General features: G+C 41.5%; 1 protein-coding gene across 2 annotated transcripts in view; it reads right to left on the reverse strand.

Moving 5' to 3' along the window:
* Nucleotides 1-23871, reverse strand: part of Ap1g1 (adaptor related protein complex 1 subunit gamma 1) — a 96733-nt gene extending 72862 nt beyond the window's left edge. The window contains exon 1 of one of the 2 annotated variants that reach the window (XM_052728622.1): nucleotides 23673-23871. The gene's annotated coding sequence lies outside the window, so the exon portion shown is untranslated. Of the gene's footprint in view, nucleotides 1-23522 lie in introns of both variants that reach the window. The other variant, XM_052728621.1, reaches the window with a different exon arrangement.
* Nucleotides 23872-24250: the final 379 nt, after the last annotated feature.

The following is a 24250-nucleotide window of genomic DNA, read 5'->3' on the forward strand; positions in this document are numbered from 1 at the left end:
CTCTAATGTTAAAAGACGTAAAACACACCTTAACAATGCACCTAAAAAATACACGAGGCCGGGTGGTGGTGGTGCACGCCTTTAATCCCAGCACTTGGGAGGCTGAGCCAGGCAGAACTCTGAGCTCAAGGCCAGCCTGGGCTACAAAGGACAGGCACCAAAACTACAGAGAAACCCTGTCTTGAAAAAAACAAAACAAAACAAACAAAAACAAAACAAAAAACACACAACACAAAACTAACAGATATACATAGGAAAATAAAACAGATGGTGAGTTCAAGGCCAGCCTGGGCTACATAGCAATACTGTCTTTAAAAAAAAAATCAGCCGGGCGGTGGTGGCGCACGCCTTTAATCCCAGCACTCGGGAGGCAGAGCCAGGCGGATCTCTGTGAGTTCGAGGCCAGCCTGGGCTACCAAGTGAGTTCCAGGAAAGGCGAAAAGCTACACAGAGAAACCCTGTCTTGAAAAACAAAAAAAAAGTCTTAAATAAAATCAGCCAATAAAAATAAATAACAAATAATAACTGTAAAAACCAGGCATGGTGGTATGCACCTAGAGTCTAAGCAACTAGGTTGGCTCAAACAGAACGATCGCTATTCTGTACAACATAATGAGGCCTCCATCAAAAGTAAGTAGGGAGCTGGAGAGAAGGCTCAATGGTTAAGAGCACACATTACTCTTGCAGGGGACCCAAGTTTGAGTCCCAGTATCCAGGTGGCAGCACACAACTGTCTGTAACTCCAGTTCCAGGGGATCTGATGCCCTTTTCTAGCCCACATGGGCACCAGGCAGTTCATGGTACACATACATACAACACACATATATGCAAGCAAAACACTCATACAGATAAAATTAAATAAATCTAGATTTTTAATTTAAATCCACTAAGCTCTTAGATGAAAGACGATGCTGAAGTGGTTTCACTTAACAGTCATTTACTGTGCCCTTAGACCAGGCCTACTGGAGATGAAGGCTAGTGAGGCCTCTACTGATCTGAACCAGAGCTGTCAAGTTGTCTAGAAACAAGTCTTTAAGTGGCTGACTGAAAGACAGTACCCAGCTGGGTGGACGTGGTGGTGCACGCCTTTAATTCCAGCACTCGGGAGGCAGAGCCAGGCTGATCTCTGTGAGTTTGAGGCCAGCCTGGTCTACAGAATGAGTTCCAGGACAGCCAGGACCACACAGAGAAACCCTGTCTCAAAGAAAGAAAAGAAAAGAAAAGAAAAGAAAGAAGGAAGGAAGGAAGGAAGGAAGGAAGGAAGGAAGGAAGGAAGGAAGGAAGGAAGGAAGGAAGGAAGGACCCTCCAAACATTCAAATAAAAAAATGCTGCCTAGTAAGTTAAGCACCACCCCCCCTTTTTGTTTTTTCAAGACAGGGTTTCTCTGTGTAGCTTTGCGCCTTTCCTGGATATCTTGCTCTGTAGGCAAGGCTGGCCTCGAACTCACAGAGATCCACCTGGCTCTGCCTCCCAAGTGCTGGTATTAAAGGAGTGCGCCACCACTGCCCAGCTAAGGCCCCCTTTTTAAACTTCTAAACAGGTAAAATAAAATTAAAAAGAGGATACAATGCTTTAAATATGTGGGAAGGAGCAAAGATGAACAGTTGGTACTTCTCTTTATGTAAAAAAGCCTGTTCTGAAAATCCTAGCCATGTCCAATACTACAAAGGAAAGCAATAAGGAATGTGCCTTTATTTGGCCAAAGTGCTAAAGAGTAAAGCATTCTATGGAAATAAAACACTGGAAGTAACAGCAACTAAAATAAAATAAATTACAAAGAAGGAAAACTACCAAGGTACAGAAATGGAGCTATTCAGCCAACTTCTTCACCTGCCTCTCCTAGTCTTGCATAAATAAGCCTTGGATTTAGGGTCTTAGACTGTGAAAGAGATTTTGAATGACAAGTAGAAATGGGAAAGATAAATCGAAGTTCTCAAACCCTTAAAAGCACACTCTCAGTATCATAACATATCCCTCAGATGCAGGAGCTATAACATTCTTAAGACTTTAAATGTGTACTCTCAGTATCATAATGTACTCCTCAGACATGGAACCTGTAACAGAAATGTGCTGCTCTATTAGAGAACAGACTTGAAGAAACTCTCCAACCCAAATAATAAAACAGAAATTCTAATTAGCATTGTCAGCCAAGCCACCTAGTACATAAGCCTAATGACATGACTAGGCCTCTGCTCCCACTAACTTAAAAATAAGGACATACCTGTAACTATTCCTTAAAATGGAATCCAGACATGACAGTACACATATGTACTCCTAATGAGACCAGGGGTTAAACAGATTCCTGGGCAGGTGGAAGGATACGAGGGGCCGTGGGCAGGTAATAAGGTGGTGAGTTTTCAAGACAGCCAGCTTCTTCCTCACCCTCCTGACTTGAGAGCAAAGTCTGGCAGCTTCAGACTGAAGGACTTGTAGGCTTCTGTCTCCCATCAGCAGGAGGCCTGCTGATGGACTGGCTCAACAAGTTCAAGGCCTTGTCAAACTTTACAGTTGGGTGCCAATCAACCATCCTATCTGTCTCCAAACTGAACAACCCTAAATTAGGGGAGGAAGACTTTTCAGTCTTAAAAAACTGAGCCTTGGAGAAGCGACTGGAATTTTCAGCTTTCTGCTCCATCTGCTTTACAGAGGGTCATTCTCTTTGTGTCTGCTGCATGTGTGTGTTTCCTCAGCCCCGATAAACATGTTTCTTCAAAAAAAAAAAAAAAAGACATAGACTAGTCTCTAAAAACGTGTAAGAGTATTCCATGAAGATCTTACATATCATTCTATCTGAAATTTAATGTTAAAAGTATCATTCTTGCCAGGCGGTGATGACGCATGCCTTTGATCCCAGCACTCAGGAGGCAGAGGTAAGTGGATCTCTGTGATTAGAAGCCAGCCTGGTCTACAAAGTGAGTTACAAGACAACCAGAGCTGTTACACAGAGAAACCCTGTGTGGTGGTTTGAAAGAAAATGGCCCACAAAGGGAGTGGCACTGTTAGGAGGTGTAACCTTGTTGGAGGAAGTGTGTCACTAATGGGGGTGGGCTTTGAGGTTTCTTTTGCTCAAGCTTCTCTCAATATGACAGTAACTCAATTTCCTGTTGCCTGCCTATGAAGATGTAAGGACTCCCAGCCCCAGCACCATGCCTACATGCATGCCATCATGCTCCCCACCATGATGATAATGGACTAAACCTCTGAAACTGTAAGCTGCCACCACAATTAAATGTTGTCCTTTATAAGAGTTGTCGTGGTCATGGTGTCTCTTCACAGCAATAAAAACCTAACTGGGATACCCTATCTCAAAAAAAAAAAAACAGTATCATTCTTTATGAGTGAAATATAATTCCCTTCATTAATCAATACCATCAACCAGATCCATAAAAGGGAAAAAATAAAATATTCTAAACTTCAATAAGAAGGAAACACACTACATACTATGTACATAACGGAACCACAGCGATTAAGTCTGGGAATCTTAAATTCAGAAAGCTGCAGGGTCAGGTGCTTAATGAAGAAATTAAAAATAACAGTTTAGTGCCCATGGGACTATGTTATAAAGTTCCATGTAGTTCAAGAAAACAGAGAATACAAGAAATAGTATTTCACAGAACCAGGAAGGCTATATAGCAGGGGGACCCTAGGATGACTGTAGCTTATAATAAGTTTTGGTTTTACTCAATTACTGGGCAAGCCTCAATGAAACATTTCACTATTAGGATAAGAATTTATACTCTATCAAGCTGATAATAGAAAATAAATAAGAAGAAAAAAAAGAAATAGCATTAACACAAGCATTGTTCAGATCCAGTTCAAGCTGGGTGGTGGTGGTGGTGCTGCTACACACCTTTCTTTAATCCCAGCAATTGAAAGGCAGAGAGTTCAAGGCCAGCCTAGTCTACATAGTGAGTTCCAGGATAGCCAGGACTGTTCCACAAAGAAACCTGTCTCAAACAAAACACAAAAACAAAAGAAAAAAACAAACAAAAAACAAAAATCAAAAAATAGATCCAGTTCAAAGTACTGGGGGCGGCGGGGGGGGGGGGGGGGGGGGGGGGGGGGGGGGGGGGGAGTAATAAAAACATAGAATCCAAAATCAGTGCCAATCACTCAACAAATATTTGCTCACTCTTTTTTTATAGCAGATATTCCAGTAGGTACTTGGGTCCAGAATGTCAATATATTCTTAAGAACTCAAAGGTGAAGCTGGATACACACCTGTGATCCCAGCATTTAGGAGGTGAAGGCCAGAGGATTGGGAACTGAGACCAGCATTGGCTATTAGACTCTGTCTCAAAAAAAAAAAAAACCTCAAAAGAACTCAAGTCTAGTGAGGAAAACAGTATTTAAGTTCAGCCACATAATAAAAAGAAACAGATCACTGGTAAAAAGAAAATTTTTATATATATAAATAAGTTAAATATATTTGGGCCTGTTTTTCTTTTCTAAAATGGCTTTTTTCTGAATTCAGAGTTTCTCCAATTGGTAAAGATGATGGAGGACATAGACTTCGCCTGCTGACTTGCCCACTGTGTCTGTCTGGCATAGCACCTTAATTACAGTGGTATTTTTGCAGAAAAAAAAGAAGTCAGTCACATCAAAAGAAAGAAATGTTAACCAACAAATTCATTTCTACTTGTCAGATTTTTTTTTAACATTGAAAGGATCATTAAAAAACTGCTCATTTTCTGTGTTCTTTGGGTTTTTTTTGTTGTTAACTTTCATTTCAAGCTTGAGACAAGGAACTGCAGACTGAGAGTTATAAATGATAACCTTGGGATCAATTACCTGGGTTGATTCCTAGCTCCACCACTTAATAGCTGTGTGTCCTTGAATAAATGACTTAAACTCTGACATCTTCAGTTTCCTCATCTGCAAAATGTGGAGAGAGTACCTATCTCAAAGGGTTATTGCAAGAATTCAATATAACACATATTAAAATCAACACATTCAAGAACATATTCTAGCCTAGCACGATGGCTCTCATTGTAATCCCAGTACTCAGGAGTCTGAAACCAAAGGGCCAATAAATAGTTTCAATCCAGCCTGGGCTCTATTAGGGAAACAGTTTTGTTTTGTTTTGTTTAAATCATTTTCTTTAAAGACAGACCAGTGTAGAAGGGAGTTAACTGTATTCATGGAAAAGATAAAGATCAATCCAACACTTGGCACATCTATGAGAGAAGGGAGTATGACAGAGACAGAATGAGATACAGGGTCTTCGGTAACATTTTCTTTCTGAGATGATGGGTAAGTTAATATTTATTATTGCTCACCATGTTTTATGTCTGAAATATTTTATACTTAGAACTAAACTCAGGATGGGAGAGAGAGCCTCAGTTAGTAGAGTGCTTGCATGACATGAGAAAGGTCCTAGGATTAACCTCCAATCCTGAAATAAAAAATTCTCAATTCAAATACATCTAATCCATGTAATAGGTACTATTTATCTGGACAATATAAACTATCTGGTTATATTGTTGAGTTTTTGTTGTTACTTTTTTTTTTAAGGCAGGATTTCACGTGACCATAGCTGACTCCAACTATCTATAGAGTTGCTAACTTTTTTTTTTTTTGGTTTTTCGAGACAGGGTTTCTCTGTGTAGCTTTGCGCCTTTCCTGGATCTCGCTTTGTAGCCCAGGCTGGCCTCGAACTCACAGAGATCCGCCTGGCTCTGCCTCCCGAGTGCTGGGATTAAAGGTGTGCGCCACCACCGCCCGGCTGAGTTGCTAACTTTTAACTCATGATTCTCCTGCCTCTCTCTACACACACACACACACACACACACACACACACACACACACACACACACACACACGTGGTAATATATTTGTAATCTAAGAAATAAAGCTTGCCTGAAGATCAGAGGACAGAGTTAGCCACAGAGGTCAGGCAGTGGTGGCACACACCTTTAATCCAGGGAGGCAGAGGCAGAGATCCATCTGGATTTCTGTGAACTCAAGGCCACACTGGGCTACATGAGATCAAAACAGTATAGAAGAGAAACAGCCAGGCAGTGGTGGCACACACCTTTAATTCCAGCACTTGGGGGTCACACACCTTTATTCCCAGCACTGGGAAGGTTGATACAGGAAGTGATATGGCTGGGCAGAGAAAGGAATATAAGGTGGGAGTAGACAGGAATTCACTCACTCTCTTGCAGAGGCTCTGTCAGGCTGAGGAGTTAGTGAGGTAAGAGGTAGTAGCTGTGGCTTGCTCTGCTTCTCTGATCTTTCAGCTTTCACCCTGATTATCTGGCTCCAGTTTTTATTATAAGACCATTTAGGATTCGTGCAACACACACACACACACACACACACACACACACACACACACACACACACTTTAGTTCACTAGACAAATGCCATATAGCATGGAGCTACAACCCTTGCCCTTTGTGGTCTCTTAGTACTTTGAATAAAGCCCGGCGTGGTAGTACATACCCATAATTCCAGCGCTCGATGATACACAGTCGTTTACCTAGTATACACAAGACCCTGGGTTCAATCACCAATACGAAAAGAACATTTCCTTAACTAAGTGATGAAGGGGGAGGGCCCAACCCATTATGGGTGGTTCCATTCCTGGGCCGATGGTTCTGGGTTCTATAAGAAAGCAGGCTGAGCAAACCATGGGAAGCAAGCCCGTAAGCAGCACCCCTCATTGGCCTCTGAATCTGCTCCTGCTTCTAGGATCCAGCTCTGTTTGAGTACCTGTCCGGACTTCCTTTGAGGACAAACAGCAATGTGGAAGCAAATAAACCCTTTACTCCCCAACTTGCTTTCTGGTCATAGTGGTTCTTCGCAGTGATAGAAACCCTAACTAGGACACCAGCTAAGAGCACTTGCAAGCATGAGGGCCAAAGTTCAGATCTCAGCACCCAAAAGCTCCAGAGAGCACTCATGACTGCAACCCCAGCATTGGGGTTACAGCATTAGGAAGGGTAGAGACAGCAAAGACAGAAGAAAATCTAGGGTTTGCTGGCCACCAGTCTAAGCAAAAAAAAAATAGTGACTGAGCTCCAGATTCAGGGAAAGACCATGTCCTAAAGAAGTAAGGGGGAGAACAATATTAGACATGCCTACACGTCCGAATATCATACACAGACACCAGGACAGGGGAGGGAGGGAGAGCACAAGAGAGAATTGAGGTTATCTAGTTACCATGCTAGCAAAAAGCATTCGATGGCTTTCTAAGGTCCTTAGCCTACCTTCAATTTACTGAACTCCTGATTCTCCTGTGTCCAACACCACCTGGTTTGTTCAGGGTTGGAAAATTAAGAGCCCCCTGCATGCTAGGCAAGCACTACACCCTCAGCCTGTAAAAATTCATTTTAGAAAACTTATTTTTCTGAGACAGGGTCTAACTCTGCAACCCAGATTAGCCTAGAACTAAAATTCCTCCTGCCCATGTGCTAGGATTGCACGTATACAAAGCCATGCCCAGCCATTTAGAAAATGTTCTATCCAAACAGCTAAGTAAAACTGGTTTCGGAGATTAAACTATATATGAGGTTATTTTATATGTTCAAAGAGTAATTAAAATTACCAACACAGGAGGTGAGGGGGTTGGGGGTGGGGAAGCTGGAGAGATGGTTCAGTGGTTACTTAACAGTACTAAATGTTCTCCCAGAGGACCCAAGCTCATCTCAAAAAATTACCAACATATTGATTCTTCTAAAATTCATCACCCAAATTGAGAAAACAGCCAATTTCCAAAATCTATAGAACTATATCTGGGGTAAAGAGCCCCCACAAGGAGTAACACCATTTTCAAGCCAAGATCACCATTTTTCTGTCTCATGAAATGCTTACTTCATCACTCCAAGATAAGATCCCCAGGCTGTGTCCTTGGAAGTTCACCCTTATCTCTCCCTCACCTCTGAAGTATGAACACAATAAATACTGTTTTTATTGAATCTGAAAGACGAAAATAGTCTTATCTAAAGAATATGTATCTGTCCTTCCAAACGAAGCACATGAAGTGAAGGTGTACTTGCTGTACAGCTTCAGAAAAAAACAGCCAGGACTCAGCCTAGTTCCTGGCCCAGATAACTTTCTTCCCACATCAGAACTCACTACTTGCTGAGAGCTCTGAGCTAATGACAGCCAAGAGTCAATAACACAAAACTAAAAAGCTCCTATGGTTACAAGGTCATTTGTTCCCTCAACCTAAAGACATTTGAACTCTACGTCTTGAAAAAATAAATAAATCCTAAATTAAAAGCCAACTTTTCAACATTAAAATCACCCCTTTTCTATCCCACATGAGGACTTTACTGGAATAGGTCGTCCTTGATAAACACTGAGAAAAGACTTGAGTAAAAGAATGGGACTGCAGTTCCTTTGCCACTGACTATGACATAATATCCTAGTCCTGGATTGTGTGGCTGAGAACTAAGAAACTAGGTTAACTAGACAAAATCCTCCATACTCCCCTCTTGTGGTGCCCATATGGTCTATACTTTCACGTTACCTGCTATACAAAACCCCCATGCCAGATTTTGTTGTTGTTTTGTTTTGTCTTTTGAGACAGAGTTTCTCTATGTAGTCCTGGCTGTCTTGGAACTTGCCATGTAGACCAGGCTGGCCTCAAACTCAGAGATCTGCCTGCCTCTGCCTCCTGAGTGCTGGGATTAAAGACATGCGCCACCACCGCACGGCTCAGATTTTTGTTTCATAAGCCTAACTAAATTAATGCACTTACAAATTGCAAAATACTATGACTAGAGCAGAACACTAAGAAGGGTTAAACAGGAAGTGGGGCTGGGAGGTGGCAAAAGTGGTCTTCTGTATGTGCTATGTGCGTGTGCAACTGCCAAAGAACAAATGTAATTACGTTAAAAAGAAGGGAAGCAAGCAAGCTAGCCAGCTTAAACTAAGAATGGGGATTGAGCTGGGTATGGTGGCACATGCCTTTAATCCCAGCACTAGGGAGGCAGAGGCAGATGTATCTTTGTGAGTTTGAGGCCAGCCTGGTCCACAGTGCAAGTTCCAAGACAGCCAGAGCTGTTACACAGAGAAACCCTGTCTCAAAAAAACCAAAGAGAGAGAAACCAAAGAGAAGAGATTGAGCTCAGCTGACAGAACACTTGCCTAGCACAATCAAAGCCCTGAGTTCAATCCCCAGCACCATACAAACCAGGCACAGGGCACAAGCAGGTCCCAAAAATTTAGGTTATAGACACAGGAGAATCAGAAGCTCAGAAATTCAAAGTCAGGTGCTGGAGACATGGCTCAGTGGTCAAGAGCATGGAATGTCTTTCCAAAGGACCCAGGTTCAAGTGATATCATCAACATGGCAGCTCACTCCTATCACTCCAATCTGTCCAGTAGCCCTCTTTCGGCCTCCTCAAGCACCAGGCACACACATGGTACACAAACATACATACATGCAGGCAAACATACTCATACACATAGAATAAAATTAAAAGAAAATGCAAAGAAAGCCTGGGCTACATGAACCACTGGTTAAAAAAAAAAATCAGAATTTTATTTTCTAGTATTGTTCAGTGTCTTAGTGCTTTTCTTAGGCAATAGGAAGTGAGGTAAGAATATGTAAAGAATGCATAATTTCCTCAATATGAAGATATGTGATGTGTTCACAAAAGTTAAGATCTACAGAGTTAAGGAAGGTTAGTATTAGAACATTACTGGGTCAGCAAGATGGCTGAGCAAATAAAAGGTGCTTACTGACAAGCCTAAAAACTGAGTTTGACTCCTGGAACCCAAAATGTAGACAGAAAGAATCAACTCCCCAAAGTTGTCCTCTGACCTCCAATGTGCACCATGGCAGGCATGCACCACCTCCCCAACACACACACACACACACACACACACACACACACACACACACACACACACACAGAGAATAAATAAATAAGTAAATAAATAAAAATAGATGTGATAATGAGAAGACTTGGGCTAAAGAATCGCTCAGTGAGCACTTGCTGCTATTCTAGTTCAGTTCCCAGCGCTCCCATTAGGTGGCTCACAACTGTCTTAACTTGCTCTAAAGGATCTGATTCCAACCTCCTCAGAAATCTGCACCCACAAGGGATGCATTCACACAGACTCACACTCATCCACATAAAAAGAAATAAAAATTAAATCTTTAAAAAAGAAAAAAAAATCAGGCCCAAAGACCCAGGTAAGATTCCCAACACCCACATGTCAGCTCACAACCATCAGTAACTCCAGTTCCAAGGGATCTGGTTCCCTCTTCTTGCAGGCATGCAAATGGCACACATACATACAGGCAGGCAAAACATCTAAACACATAAAAATAAATAAACAGAAGGTTATTGTTTTGCTAAGATCTTATATATCTTTGAGGCATGGAGTTAGTTATTTTATCAGGTTTCACACAATTTCAATGCAACAACACTAAACTTTCAAAATACAACTTCCTAATTATTAATCACTGTCTCAGGTTCCTCAGAAAAACAGATATGAGAAGTTTAAATGAAGAACACAGTACCCTGTGAAACAGTATACTATAATTCTAACTCTCAACTTGGTCAGTTTGGCCTGAATCATCCCTAAGTAAAATACTAAAATGGAATTTCTGTCTCTTCAAAGCAAAGGAGTATGTGCTAAAATGTAACCACAGAGAGATACCACCACACCCTGTGTATGGCAGCCAGTTGGCATCCCTCTGAGAGTCTTAAGTTCAATTCTCCCTTAACTGCCACAGCAATCCTTTTTTATGTTTAACTATTCATACCAAACTTCAACAAAGCTGAAAATTTAAAAAGCAGACATATAAATGCAAGCATACTACCAAACAACTGAACAGCTTAAGATGCATGAATAGCAACAAAGGTCAAGTAAACAGCAGTAAGTAAATCGGTTAAATATCAAATTTTACACTAAATACTACTAAACTAAGAAGCAATTTTTACCTTTCCCACCCTAATGTTATTAACAAAATAAACAATAAGTGTCATCAAATTATCCAAGCAAAACTTTAACTGTGCCTAGTATGAATGTAAGTGCCTTTTTCCTTTTTTCTTTTTTAAGACAAAGTCTCACTACGTAAACTCACAGATATCTGTCTGCCTCTACCTCGAGAGTGCTGGGATTAAAGGCATGAGACACCTCTCCACACCTAGAATTTGCTTATTAACTGAAACAAGTAAAGGGAACCATGAGGAAAGCAAAATCATAAACTTTCAACCTTAGTAAGATGTCATTCATACCATAAGACTTACAGAAGGGTATTTTCCTATAGGATGAAAGCAGAAATATTAAAGTTATTTAATAATAAGTTTTCAACCCAGGCATGGTCACACACACCTTTAATCCCAGCACTCAGGAGGTAGAGGCAGGCGAAATTCTGAGTTCAAGGCCAGCCTGGTCTACAAGTGAGTTCCAGAGCCGGGCGGTGGTGGCGCACGCCTTTAATCCCAGCACTCGGGAGGCAGAGCCAGGCGGATCTCTGTGAGTTCGAGGCCAGCCTGGGCTACCAAGTGAGTCCCAGGAAAGGCGCAAAGCTACACAGAGAAACCCTGTCTCGAAAAACAAAAAAAAAAAAAAAAAAAAACAAGTGAGTTCCAGGAAAGCCAAAGCTACACAAGAAACCTTGTCTCAAAAACCAAAATAAATAAATAAATAAATAATTTCCCCTAGCATATTCTTCATGAATCCAAACTCTGTTACAAAAGGATACTCAAGAAACAGAAAGTTGGCCTCGGAAAAACATAGCATAATACTCATTTTAACCCATTTCTGATTATTGACTTATTAGAAATGGACAGAAAAGAGTGACAACAGTGTCAAAATAGCCGGGCAGCGGTGGCGCACGCGTTTAATCCCAGCACTCGGGAGGCAGAGGAAGGGGAGGGGGGGGGAGTCTCTGTGAGTTCGAGGACAGCCATGGCTACAGAGAAACCCTGTTGTTGTAGAATATTATTTTAAGGTGTGCTACTTTTGCACAATTATGTGGCATTTGTTTAACTATGTGAAGCTGTGTTACTTTGCCTGTCTAAAACACCTGATGGTCTAATAAAGAACTGAATGGCCAATAGTGAGGCAGGAAAAAGGATAGGCAGGGCTGGCCTATATACTCTCTCTAGAGTTTATAGAAGGAGAAATCTTGAAGAGGAGGAGGAGCCAAAGAAAGAAGAGGACATTAGGGGCCAGCCACCTAGCTACACAGCCAGCCACAAAGAGTGAAAGTAAGATTACAGAAGAAAGAAAAGGTAAAAGCCCAGAGACAAAAGGAAGACGGGATAACTTAAAGTTAAGTAAAGCTGGCAAGAAACAAGTCAAGATAAGGCCAGGCATTTATAGGTAAGAATTCATCTTTGTATGTATCTATTTGGGATATGGGTGGACCACCCACCAAAAGAGCAAAACAATCAACAACACCCTGTCTCAAAAAAACTGGCAAAATAAACACCTAGAATAAATTCAGTAAGAAAAGCAAAGGAACTGTATGAAGAAAATTTTATTTAAATTAGGAAATATTTATTTAAACAGAAAAAAACAAAACTGTCACCCTGAATAAATGTCAAGTCTCCAAAATTAATGTATGAATATAATGCAATTCCAAGCAGTGTAACATTTTTGGTTTTCCAAATTCCAAATTACTTTTAATCCACAGACAATAAAAATGAATGTTTAAGAATAGCCAAAGATGGGCTGGAGAGATGGCTCAGAGGTTAAGAGCACTGCTTGCTCTTCCAAAGGTCCTGAGTTCAATTCCCAGCAACCACATGGTGGCTCACAACCATCTGTAATGAGATCTGGTGCCCTCTTCTGGCCTTCAGGGATATGTATACATAATAAATAAATAAATCTTTAAAAAAGAATAGCCAAAGATGCTGGATGATTGCACATACCTTTAATCCCGGCACTCAAAATGTAGCCAGGGCTACACAGAGAAACCCTGCCTCAAAAAAACACACACAAAAAAAGAGTAGCCAAAGATAAAAAAGCACAGTCATAGCTTTTCTTAACAAAAATAATTTTCCATATAAAGCTATTATGTCTTTTAAATTTCAGGACAGCAAAATAGGATCAGCAAGATGGCTCAGGTAGGGGCACTTGCTGCTCAGTATGATGACCTGAGTTCAATCCCTGGGACCTACGTGGTAAAAAGAGAGAACTGACTCTTGCAAATTGTCCTCCGATTTACCACACACATGCACGCATGCATGCACGCACGCACGCACGCACGCACGCGCAAAAAAAATAATTAGAAATCGGGGAACAAAGCAAAGATACTAAGGGAAGAAACAAAAAACATAATAGAAACATAAAACATAACAAGTGACATAAATTAATTGAGGGAAGAATGATTCCTTTAGTTCTGGCATAGCTTACTCTCTACATGTCACATAAGAACCTATACTGACACACTGTGGCTCACACTTTGTATTCCCAACACACTGGAGGCTGAAGAAGTAGGAAGCCAGCAGAATTACATACTGGGTTTTAGGCTATCCGAGACTACAGAGTGAGACCTTCTCTCAGACAAAAGCAAACACCCCATCTCACACTATATGTTAACTCCATGTTATTTCTAGAACTAAATAAACCATTCTTTTCTCAATTACTTTAATGTCAACTTGTCATGTTTTACATATCTACTGTGTTTAGAAACATGTATGACGATATAGAAAGCTCACTGCTAACACAGGCTTGTACAGCAAGTACCTTTACCCATTGAGCCACCTCACCAGGTGCAAATTATGGCAACCTATTTATAAGAATCTGACAATACAAATATATATGTAAACATATATATTTTTTTAAACCACTTTGGAGGGCTGAAGAGGTGGTTCAGCACTTAAAAATCACTTGCTGCTCTTCTAGGGGACCCAAGTTCAGTTCCTAGCACCTAGGTTCAGTAATTGTAACATCTATCCACCTAAGATTCCAACTCCAGGGGATCCAACACTCTCTTATGGCCTCCATGGGCACATGCATAATACTACACACTGATACATAATAAAAAAATTTAAAGTATACTTCTGTTAAACTTAATATCCCATGTTAGAGATTCTATTCACAGAATCAGCAAATATGGTCACATCTACAAGTATATTTATTGTAGTCTGTAGTGACAAAAATATGGAAATGAGAGCTGGAGATGGTCCAATGGTTAGGGCACTTGCTGCTCTTGCAGAGGATCTGTTTTGTTTCCAGCACACGCATGACAACTTATTAACTGTCCACTAACTCCAGTTCAGGGAATCCAATGCCCTCTCTGGCCTCCCAGGCACCAGGCATGTAGCTGGTACACATATATGCATACAGGCAAAACATAAATACACAAAAATAGATAAATAAATCTTTCCTGTTTTTTTGTTTGTTTGTTTGTTTTTGTTTTTCGAGACAGAGTTTCTCTGCATAACAGTCCTGGCTGTCCTAGAACCTGCTTTGTAGACCAGGCTGGCCTCAAATTCACTGAGATCAGCCTGCCTCTGCCTCCCAAGTGCTGGGACTAAAAGCATGCACCACAACCACCCGGCAAATAAACTTTTTTTGGAAATGACCTAAATGCCCATAGGAAAATAGTCAAATAAACTAGGGTTTATCTGTGCTATAAGTCATAATGGAACTGTTTAAAAGATCATGATGGAAATATATCTACTGACCTCAACATGTTATGAGAGGTTTTTTTATTGAGTAATATAATTCAATCTTTCTTTAGTAAAAACAATTCCAACATATGCACATTTATGTCAGCATAGTATATAAGAACCTAGAAACACTGACAGATGCCCATCATCTATGCTAAACAGCTGGAGAGTAACTGTGGAAGATCTGAAGAAAATTAATAGCTTTCTTAAAAGCCTTTCAATTTTATTCACTTATTACAATAGATTGTATTCTTTTATATATTAAAAATTTAAAAACAAAACTGGGCTTAGTGGACACACCTTTAATGTCAGAACTTTGTGAGTTTGAGGCCAGCAGAATCTACATACTGAGTCCCAGGCCAACCAGGGTTACAGTGAGATCCTATCTCAAAAAGAAATGAAAAGTGAGCCAGGCGGTGGTGGTGCATGCCTCTAGTCCCAGCACTTGAGAGGCAGAGCTAGGTCGATTTCTGTGTGTTCGAGGCCAGCCTAGTCTACAGAGTGAGTTCCAGGATAGCCAGGGCTGTTATACAGAGAAACCCTGTCTCTAAAAACAAAAACAAGCAAACAAACAACAAAAAAAATACCCAAACGTTTCAAAGAAACACGAATAAGGATTACCTGCTTTCCGTTTTGTTGCTGGTGTTTACACATTAGAAATAATTTATAGGGGAATGGAGAAATAGCTCAGTGATTAAAAGCACTGGCTTCTCATCCAGGGGACCCAGGTTTAATTCCCAGCACCCACATAGCAGCTCACAACTGTGTATATTGAGGGTGAAGGATGCACATGTGGAGATCAGAGGACAATCTGCTCTCTTCCACCTTTACTTGGGTGCTAGGGATCACATCAAACTTAAGTTACCAGGCCTGTACAGCAAGCACCTTTCCCCACTGAGTAACCTCACCAGTCTTGAGAAATAATTTTATAAGGGTTCAAACAAATACAGAACACTTTCTGGATTAGTAAAATATTCAACAAACTATATCAATGTGTACTGAGCTAAAAACAAACAAATACTTTTACTGTCAATTTCAATGTAATTTTTTATGTGCATTTTCTAGGGCGGTGTTTTGATTTTTTTTTTTTAAAGGTGTGCGCCACCACCACCCAACTGTGTTTTGATTTTGATGTTTGTAAATGTCCTATTCTCTCAATGTGTTACAGCTGATAAAAGTTGTTTTGGGGCCCGGCAGTGGTGGCGCACGCCTTTAATCCCAGCACTTGGGAGGCAGAGGGGGCGGATCTCCGTGAGTTCGAGGCCAGCCTGGTCTACAGAGCGAGAGCCAGGAAAGGCGCAAAACAAAAAAGTTCTTTTGTATATCTGAAGACAAACTTTTTGCTGACATCAACTCTTCCTGTCACAAGTAAAGGAACTGCAACAGGGTCCCATAACTAAGTCAAGACCCTGGCTGCTCTGGACTGGACGAATTACTGTATGCCAGAGTACCTTAACAATTCTGTATTATTTTCACTCACGACATCCATTCTGCAGAGTAACCACTAAGTGCCAGGCATTGCACTGTGTGTGCCACAAATTTGAATTTTGGTTTTTTAGAAGCTACAAAAAAAATAAATAAATAAAAACAATCTAGCACATACTAAAAAAAAAGCTGTCTCGTTCCCTTGCCTGGGGCAATGCTGCATTTCTACAGGGGAAGGGAGGGGAACAGAGGAATGGATTTTCCAGGTGGAAGAAAAGCATTACAGACGTATTAGAATATCAAACATTAAAAATAAATATGAAGGCCCGGCCTGGCATAGTGTTGAATGCACACCTTTAATCCCAGCACCTGGGAGACAGAGGCAGGCAGATCTCTTTGAGTTCAAGGCCAACCTGATCTAGAATAGTGAGTTCCAGGACAGCCAGAACTACATAGTGTGACCCCTGTCTCAAGGGGGAAAAAAAATGTAAGAATTAATCAGGGAACAGCAAAAATTCAGAGTTGGGGGAGGGGGGAAAGAGGGGAGGATAGTACAATCAAGCAGCAAAAATAAAAAATAAAAAAAAGCTACTTCCTCATTCTATTGTCTAAATACCTCCATTTTAAAGCAAAATACAGAACCTATGTTCCCACTACAGGAGAAAATAAGACATTTTAAAATTATCAAATATCCAGGTCAGGCACAACAGCTCAGCAGGGTAAGGTGCTTGCCACTTAGCCTGACAACCTGAGTTTGATCTCCAGGATCCACATGGTACAAGAACTGACTTCCTCAAATGGTCTTCTGAGCACACCACATGAGCTCTGCCTAGCCCACACTCACATGCACGTGCATGTGCACACAAATAAATAAATATAATTTTAAAAATATATTTGTTATACTGCCAGGAAAGGTTCTTTCTTCTGGAAACTAAGTTTTGCCCTTCAACCATCATATCAAAACCTAATATTTACAGAGCTTCAATTAACTCTATACAGTGTACTTGATTAGTCTCAGTTTCCCTAATCATCTCAAACAAGTATATTTTTAAACATCATATTTTCAAATACTTCAAAATATTGTAAGAGAAGCCTTTAATAAGACCTTTTTAAAAAGGAATTTAAATATTAATTTCTTTAGCTTGAAACTGAAATTTATTTTCTTATTTTTATTTTGGTTTTTCAAGACAGCATTTTCTCTGTGTAGCCCTGGCTCTCCTGGAACTCTCTCTGTAGACCAGCCTGGCCTGGAACTCAAGAGATACACCACCATGACAGGCTCAAAACTGAAATTTCTTTTCTTTTTTTTTTTTTTTTTCCTGGAACTCACTTGGTAGCCCAGGCTGGCCTCGAACTCACAGAGATCCACCTGGCTCTACCTCCCAAGTGCTGGGATTAAAGGCATGCGCCACCACCCGGCAAAACTGAAATTTCTTAATAGTGGGAATTAAAAATTACTTTCCCTAACTTAAGCTGTAAAAGCACACCTGGGACTCTTCTTACAAGCAAATAATACAGAACATCTCTCTCTTTTTTTTTTTTTTTTTTTTTTAGAACTGCTCTCACAGTGTGTAGCCTTGGCTAGCCTGGAACTCACTATTTAGACCAGGCTGACCTCAAATTCATAGAGGTCTCCCTGCCTCTCCAAGTACTAGTTTAAAGGCATGTGCCAGCATGCCCAGCCTACTCTATGATAATTTTTTAAAGATTTTTTTTGTTTTTAATTATGTTTTTAATTATGTGTATGGATATGTACATCTGTGTGGGAATATGTACAAAGAAGTGCTGTTGCCCATAAAGGCCAGAAGAGTGTCCAAATCCCTGGCTCTGGAATTACAGATGGTTGTGAGCCACCTGATGTGGGTGCTGAGAACCAAACCCGGGTCAGTGTCTGCTGTACTGTGCCCTCTTAACTGCTGAACTATCTAACCAAGCTCTCTGTGGCACTCTTTTTTTTTTTTGTTTGTTTTTGTTTTTGTTTTTTGAGACAGGGTTTCTCTGTGTAGCTTTGCACCTTTCCTGGAACTCACTTGGTAGCCCAGGCTGGCCTCGAACTCACAGAGATCCGCCTGGCTCTGCCTCCCGAGTGCTGGGATTAAAGGCGTGGGCCACCACCACCAGGCACTGTGGCACTCCTAACCCGAAGGCTTGTAAAGAAAAGAAAACGAAGTTTTTTCACAGTTACAAAGATCCTATCCTCCTCATATCTGTTACTACCAGGAGTTGGTGGTACTGGAGCCTCAAAGTGGGACAGGCTGGAAAGTTTGGGATGCTCAATGAAGCAGGACCACAGGGGAGACAACAAACAAGCTGGAATTAGCAAGGCAACAGCAGGCCAAAGGGACCACTGTGCGCTGGCAACAGAAAAGGGGAAAACTGCTGCCGCTGAGATGCCTTTAAGTATTCACACAGTACAGGGGCCACAGATAGCATCTTTAAAAAGAAAAAAAGGGGAGGGGGATTTAGCTCAGTGGTAGAGCGCTTGCCTAGCAAGTACAAGGCCCTGGGTTCGGTCCTCAGCTCCTGAAAATTAAAAAAAAAAAGGAAAAAAAACCCTATTTTCTTTTTAATGTATTTAATCTTCAATTGACAATGCTTCTAACTTAATTTTATTTTCCAATGGTCTCAATAAGCCTTTTTTTTAAAGGGCTAAACTTGCAAGTACTTAGTGAAAAAGCATTTTCCATGTCAATCATCTCACCCTAGCTTTGATACTAAAGTGCTAGCTAATGCTGATTTAACAACTTTGATAAGTGGATTGTTATTTTCCTCATTTCTAAACTTTCAAATTCCTAGTAACCAAAACTCATGCCCAATTAGGTATTTTGTATTATTCTTTCAGAGAAGAAAAAGGAGCTTGCAGGTATTTTCAAGATAGAAATGACATTCCTTTTCACTTTCTCTTCCCTGCCTTCACTGAAATGAAATTTTCTACACACACACACACACACACACACACACACACACACACCTATTCTGGAAAAGTTCTAATAACATATTGACAAACAAGATTTTCAAAACATACAAGCCAAGAAATACAAACTTATATAAACCTGTATGTTCTCTTGTTGTGGCTGTTGTTGTTACGGTTAGATAAGGGGTTTAGTTATGAAGCTATCCCTGGCAGTCATGGAATTTGCTATGCAGATCAGGCTGACCTAAAATTTGCATTGATCTTCATACCTGTGCTTCCTGAATGCTAGATTACAGGCCAAGAGCTACCATATCCAACTTTACATGTTCTCTCAATTCTAAAATTGCTTGCTACTTTTAAATATCCTGCCTGAGCAGTAAGCTGAGTAAGCTAGAGCTTGGAAGCAAAGGCTTGTAAACTGAGGTGTAGGGAAGCTGAAACAAAGTTCATGGGTTTAAGGCCACCCTGAGATACACAATAAGACCTTGTCTCAAAAACAAATAAAGGACCAGGGCAATTGCTCAGCAGGTAAAAGCACTTGCCAAGCAAGAGGACCTGAGTTCACTCTTCAGAACCTATGTAAAAAGCATGTTTGGCACATCTGTAACCCCAAGATGGAAGGCAGAGATAGAGAAGAGACTGTATCAACAAGGTAGAAAGCAAGAACTCTTAAAAATTGCCCTGTGGAGGCTGGAGAGACGGCTCAGAAGAACACTGTCTGCTCTTGCAGAAGACCCTGGTTTGATTCCCAGCACCCACATGGTGGCTCACAACTGTCCATGTAACTCCAATTTATGGCCTCCATGGGCACCAAGCATACATGATACACAGACACTATATAGGCAAAACACCAATACACATAAATACAACTTTGTTTAAATTTAAGCTGTCTTCTGACTTCCACACTCTCACATGGCATATATATTCATGCACTCACACATACATACACAAAATAAATAAAAATTTGGAATATAAAGTGATAAATATAAAATATTTATATAAATATAAAATATAATAGATAAATGTAATGAAGATTTTTTTAAAAAAGACAAAAATCAAGAACTAAAAACAATTCATAAAGCAATAAAGATTAAAATGCAGGCCAGATGTGGTGACATACACCTTGAGCCTAGGAAGGAGGCTGAGGCAGTCAAAACTCTTGAATTCGAGGTCAGCCTGGTCTACATAGGTAGTTCAGGACAGCCAGAGCTACACAGGGATACCCTGTCTTGGGGAGAAAAAAAAAAGACAAGAACAGAAAGATTTTATTTTTATTTTTTTGTACCAGCACATGCCTGGCGCTCCCTAGAGGCCAGGGGGAGTCAGATCCATGAAACTAGAGTCATGGATGGCTGTGAGTCTCCATGTGGGTGCTGGGAGTCTAACCTCGATCCTCTGGAAGAGCAGCCAGTTAGTCACCTCTTCAGCAGCCTTAAAGGTTTTATGTTTACATTCTCTTCAGTTAAACCTAAGAGTTTAAGTTTAGGGGGTTTTTTGTTTGTTTGTTTTGGTTAGTTGGTTGGTTGGTTGGTTGGTTGGTTGGTTGGTTGGTTTTTCAAAGCAGGGTTTCTCTGTGTAGCCCTGGTTGTCCTGGAACTCACTCTGTAGACCAACTGGCCTCAAACTCACAGAGATCCCCCTGCCTCTGCCTCCCAAGTACTGGGACTAAAGGCATTCACCACCTCTGCCTGGCAGGATTAAGCATTTTGAAATCTGTCTTGACAGGTAAATTCCAATTCAACTTTTTAAATTATAAAAATATAAATATAAAAAAATGATTCATTTGACCTTTTATCTATGTTTGCATAAAGAGTTTTTAATGATCCATTTAAAACTTCTTGGATTTGTATCTGCTTTGTATACTGTTTAGTTTAAGAACTTTTTGGTTTTGGTTTTCTGGGTGATAGAGTGGAATAGAACCTGTAGCTTTCAGTGTGCTAGGCTACCAATGCCACTACCTGGCTTTTTAAAAATAATCTGGATGAAATATCAGCAAGGCATTACTAGCAATTTCTACATTTATAGTTTCATTCTAAAATTCACCCTTAGATTGTATAATTGCTGTCAGTAAAACAGACTATATCAAAAAACATGTAACTTCACAATAGAAAGTGAATGTTGCTAGATCTACCCTGGAGTGGCAAATACCTGCCATCCCAGCAGCATTGGGAAGATAAGAGACTATCCAAGTTCCAGGCCAACCTGAGCAACATAGGAAGACTGTCTCAAACACCAAAAGCTAGGCCTGGACTGATGGCACAGACCTGTTCATCCCACCTACTCAGCTAAGGTACGAGGATCACAAGTTAAAGCCAGCCTGAGCAAAATCAAGTTTCAAAAACAAAGTGGGGTGGGGGGCAAGAAGGAAGGAAACAAATGGAAGTTTACTAAACACAAATGTTAACTTCTAGTGCAATTCTCAACAGCCAAGGCGAGGTACATTTATATATGTACTGACCAATGAATGATACACAGAACAGCACTTTGCTAATCTTTGTTTGGCAAAGATGTATTTTCTCCAGGTAAACTGCAAACCACCTAAGAATGAATGACATTCATATACCATAACATGAACTGAGCTAAATAACTTTTAATAGCTCTTTTAATACCTGTTCAGAAAGTGAACTCAAAAACAGAACATTTCAGCTGTAAAGTACAAGGAGATACTGAGTTCTTTTTAAAGCAAAAGGAAACTGAACAACTTCAGAGCAACACACTCACAGAATTACTAATTACTGTTAGAACTCCTGTCGAACAGTAATTAACACAGTTCTGAAGGGGTTTCTTAAAACAAATAACTAGAGCACAGAATATTTACAATGAAAATACTGTCCTCTTTGACATTGTATGACCTGTAAAGAATTTACCTGCAGTCTCATTTCAAAAGCTTCATAAGAATAAAGCATCAGAGGGCTGGAGAGATGGCTCAGCAGCTAAAGAGCACTTACTGCTCTTGTAGAGGACTTGGATTCAGTTTCCAGCACCCACATGGCAGCTCACAACTGCCTGTAACTCCACTTCCAGGGGATCTGAATAGCCTCTTCTGACTTCCACTGGCACTGGGCATGCACATGATGCACATATATACATGCCGGCAAGACACTCATACATATAAAATAAATAAATAAAATAAATCTTCAAAAAATTTTAAAAATAAAGCATCATTATAAAGTTTACAAGTACCAAGAGATTTGACTCGGTTCAAGTTATAAACTTAGGTTTTGAGTCACTTAACTCAAAGTATTTCTCTTTTGCAGATGCAAAAACCTGGGCTGAGATAAAATAGGGGTGACTCAACCACACTCACCTAACCTGAAATGTAGGAAATAATCAGTGATTTATTGTTAAATTCTTTTTACTAAAGCACGCTGGGCTGCAAACAGACAGTAAAAACAGAATTAAAGTCATGAGGCTATCAGTACTTCGAGGATCCACAGGTTTCAAATAAAAACTTAAGAGTATATAATCTGGCAAATACTACAGGCAACGGTGGGAATGGATGCTTGAAATCTAACTACCCTGAGAAAAATCAACATATGAAGTCAGCAAAGATCATTACTACACAAACACCTGAGAGGTGAAGTCACTAAGAGATCATTCAGCTCGCTCTTCTGTTAACTAATCCCTACAGGAACCAAAAAAGTTATTTTCCTCTCTCCCTACGTCAGATTAATATTCTCCAAGGGCAGATTCCCGTGATCAAGCACATATAACGCCAAAAGAAAAAAGGAGGAGGTGGGGGTGTATCAGTTAAGTGCCCAAAAGCTCAGTGTTCGGGACAGAAAGGAAATCCGGAAAGTATTTTGACAGCTCCTTCCCACCTAAAGCCGCTCTGCCTGCTTTAAACCCATTTACTGCTGAAATACACCCTAAGTGGTTGGACAGCTTTCCAACACCAAGCCCTAACTGGGAAGCATAACCCACAGTTCCAGGCAATAAGGAAGATCCGGAGAATTACTAGAAACTGACGTCCGCAGAACCAAGAGTTGGAGCGGAGGGCGAACAGTGCAGTCGCAGGTAAGTTTTTTAAAAAGGAAAAGAAAAAAAGGCGGAAAATTTTGGAGCAGAAGTTAGTTGGAAGGTTAGAGGGAGGCGAGGCCGATGTCCGGTTCTGAGCGGACGACACTGCAGGGACAGGCAGCATTACCCCTGCATGTGGAAATGCTGAGAGTTCTCAGATCTGACCCGAGTCCACGACACAAGAACGCTGATACGTGGCTCGGAGAGGACACGCGGGGGTGGGGCCCGCCCCGCTAAATCCTAGGCTCCCTGAACGGGCTTTCAAAGGAGGATCGCAGCCTGATAAAGTCAATGGGTTCATGGAGGCCTGCACCGGCAGGACAATGCCACAGTAGGGAAAGCGGCCGCGCACCGAAGCTCCTGCTCAGAAGCCTCCGAGGGTCGGCCCTCGGGAAGTCCAAGCAAGCCCTGGGGCTTCCCGGTCCCACCTGACCCAACCTGGGTCCTCCTCATCCCCCACAGGCTGAGACCGGACCCCTGGGACTGACAGGAGGTTTCCAGCCAAAAGCTCGCAGCCGCAGCGGAGCCAAAGACACAACCTGCTCTCAGTGCCGCGAGTGACACTCACCGGCCCGAAACCTCGAATGAAACCAGCAGCTTCGGGGGCGGCGGCAGCAGTGGCAGCAGGAACCGAACATCCAAAATGGCGGCTCCCTCGGCCTCACCACCGCTACTGCAGGCGGAGGGATCCCGGGCAGGGAGGGAGTTTCTAACTCACTTCACGCGCTCTCGAGAAGACGTCGCTCCTCAGCTCCCTCTCCTCGTCAACTCCGCGTCCCTTCAACTGCAACCACTCCTGTTCCCCACCTCGGATGACCCGAAGATTCGGGCCCTGCCGAGGACTATTTGCCAAGGAGGAGGCGACTGCGCCTGGCAGAGCGACGCAAAGCGTAGCAAGGGTCGGGGCTGTCACTGATGACGCTAGACGCGGCTGCCGAGTCACCGCTGCGATGAGTCTGCGCTAGAAAGATCCGGCCGTCCCCAGAGTCAGAGCACTTTGGTTCCGCTTGGCGGCAGGGTTGGGGAAGGAAGCTGTGCTACCAGGAAACGGTGGGGCCACCTGAGGGGGCGGAGCTGGGCAAGGTAGCTTGCTGGAGAAGTGGGAGGGAGAGGCAGGTGGAGACTCAGGCCACTTAACCAGGATTTAGTCGTACAGAATTCCTAAATCGTTCCCGTCACCTTGAGTCCTTAGCTTTCTGTTCAACTTTAGAAGCATGCTCCAAGTAGTCTTGGAGTCTATGGTTTTATTATATCTTCATAACAATTGTATAAAAACAGGTATAAGATGAAGCACCA

Source organism: Peromyscus californicus, unplaced genomic scaffold (assembly GCF_007827085.1).
Source record: "Peromyscus californicus insignis strain IS unplaced genomic scaffold, ASM782708v3 Scaffold_8__1_contigs__length_139910024, whole genome shotgun sequence".
Classification (NCBI taxonomy): Eukaryota; Metazoa; Chordata; class Mammalia; order Rodentia; family Cricetidae; genus Peromyscus; species Peromyscus californicus.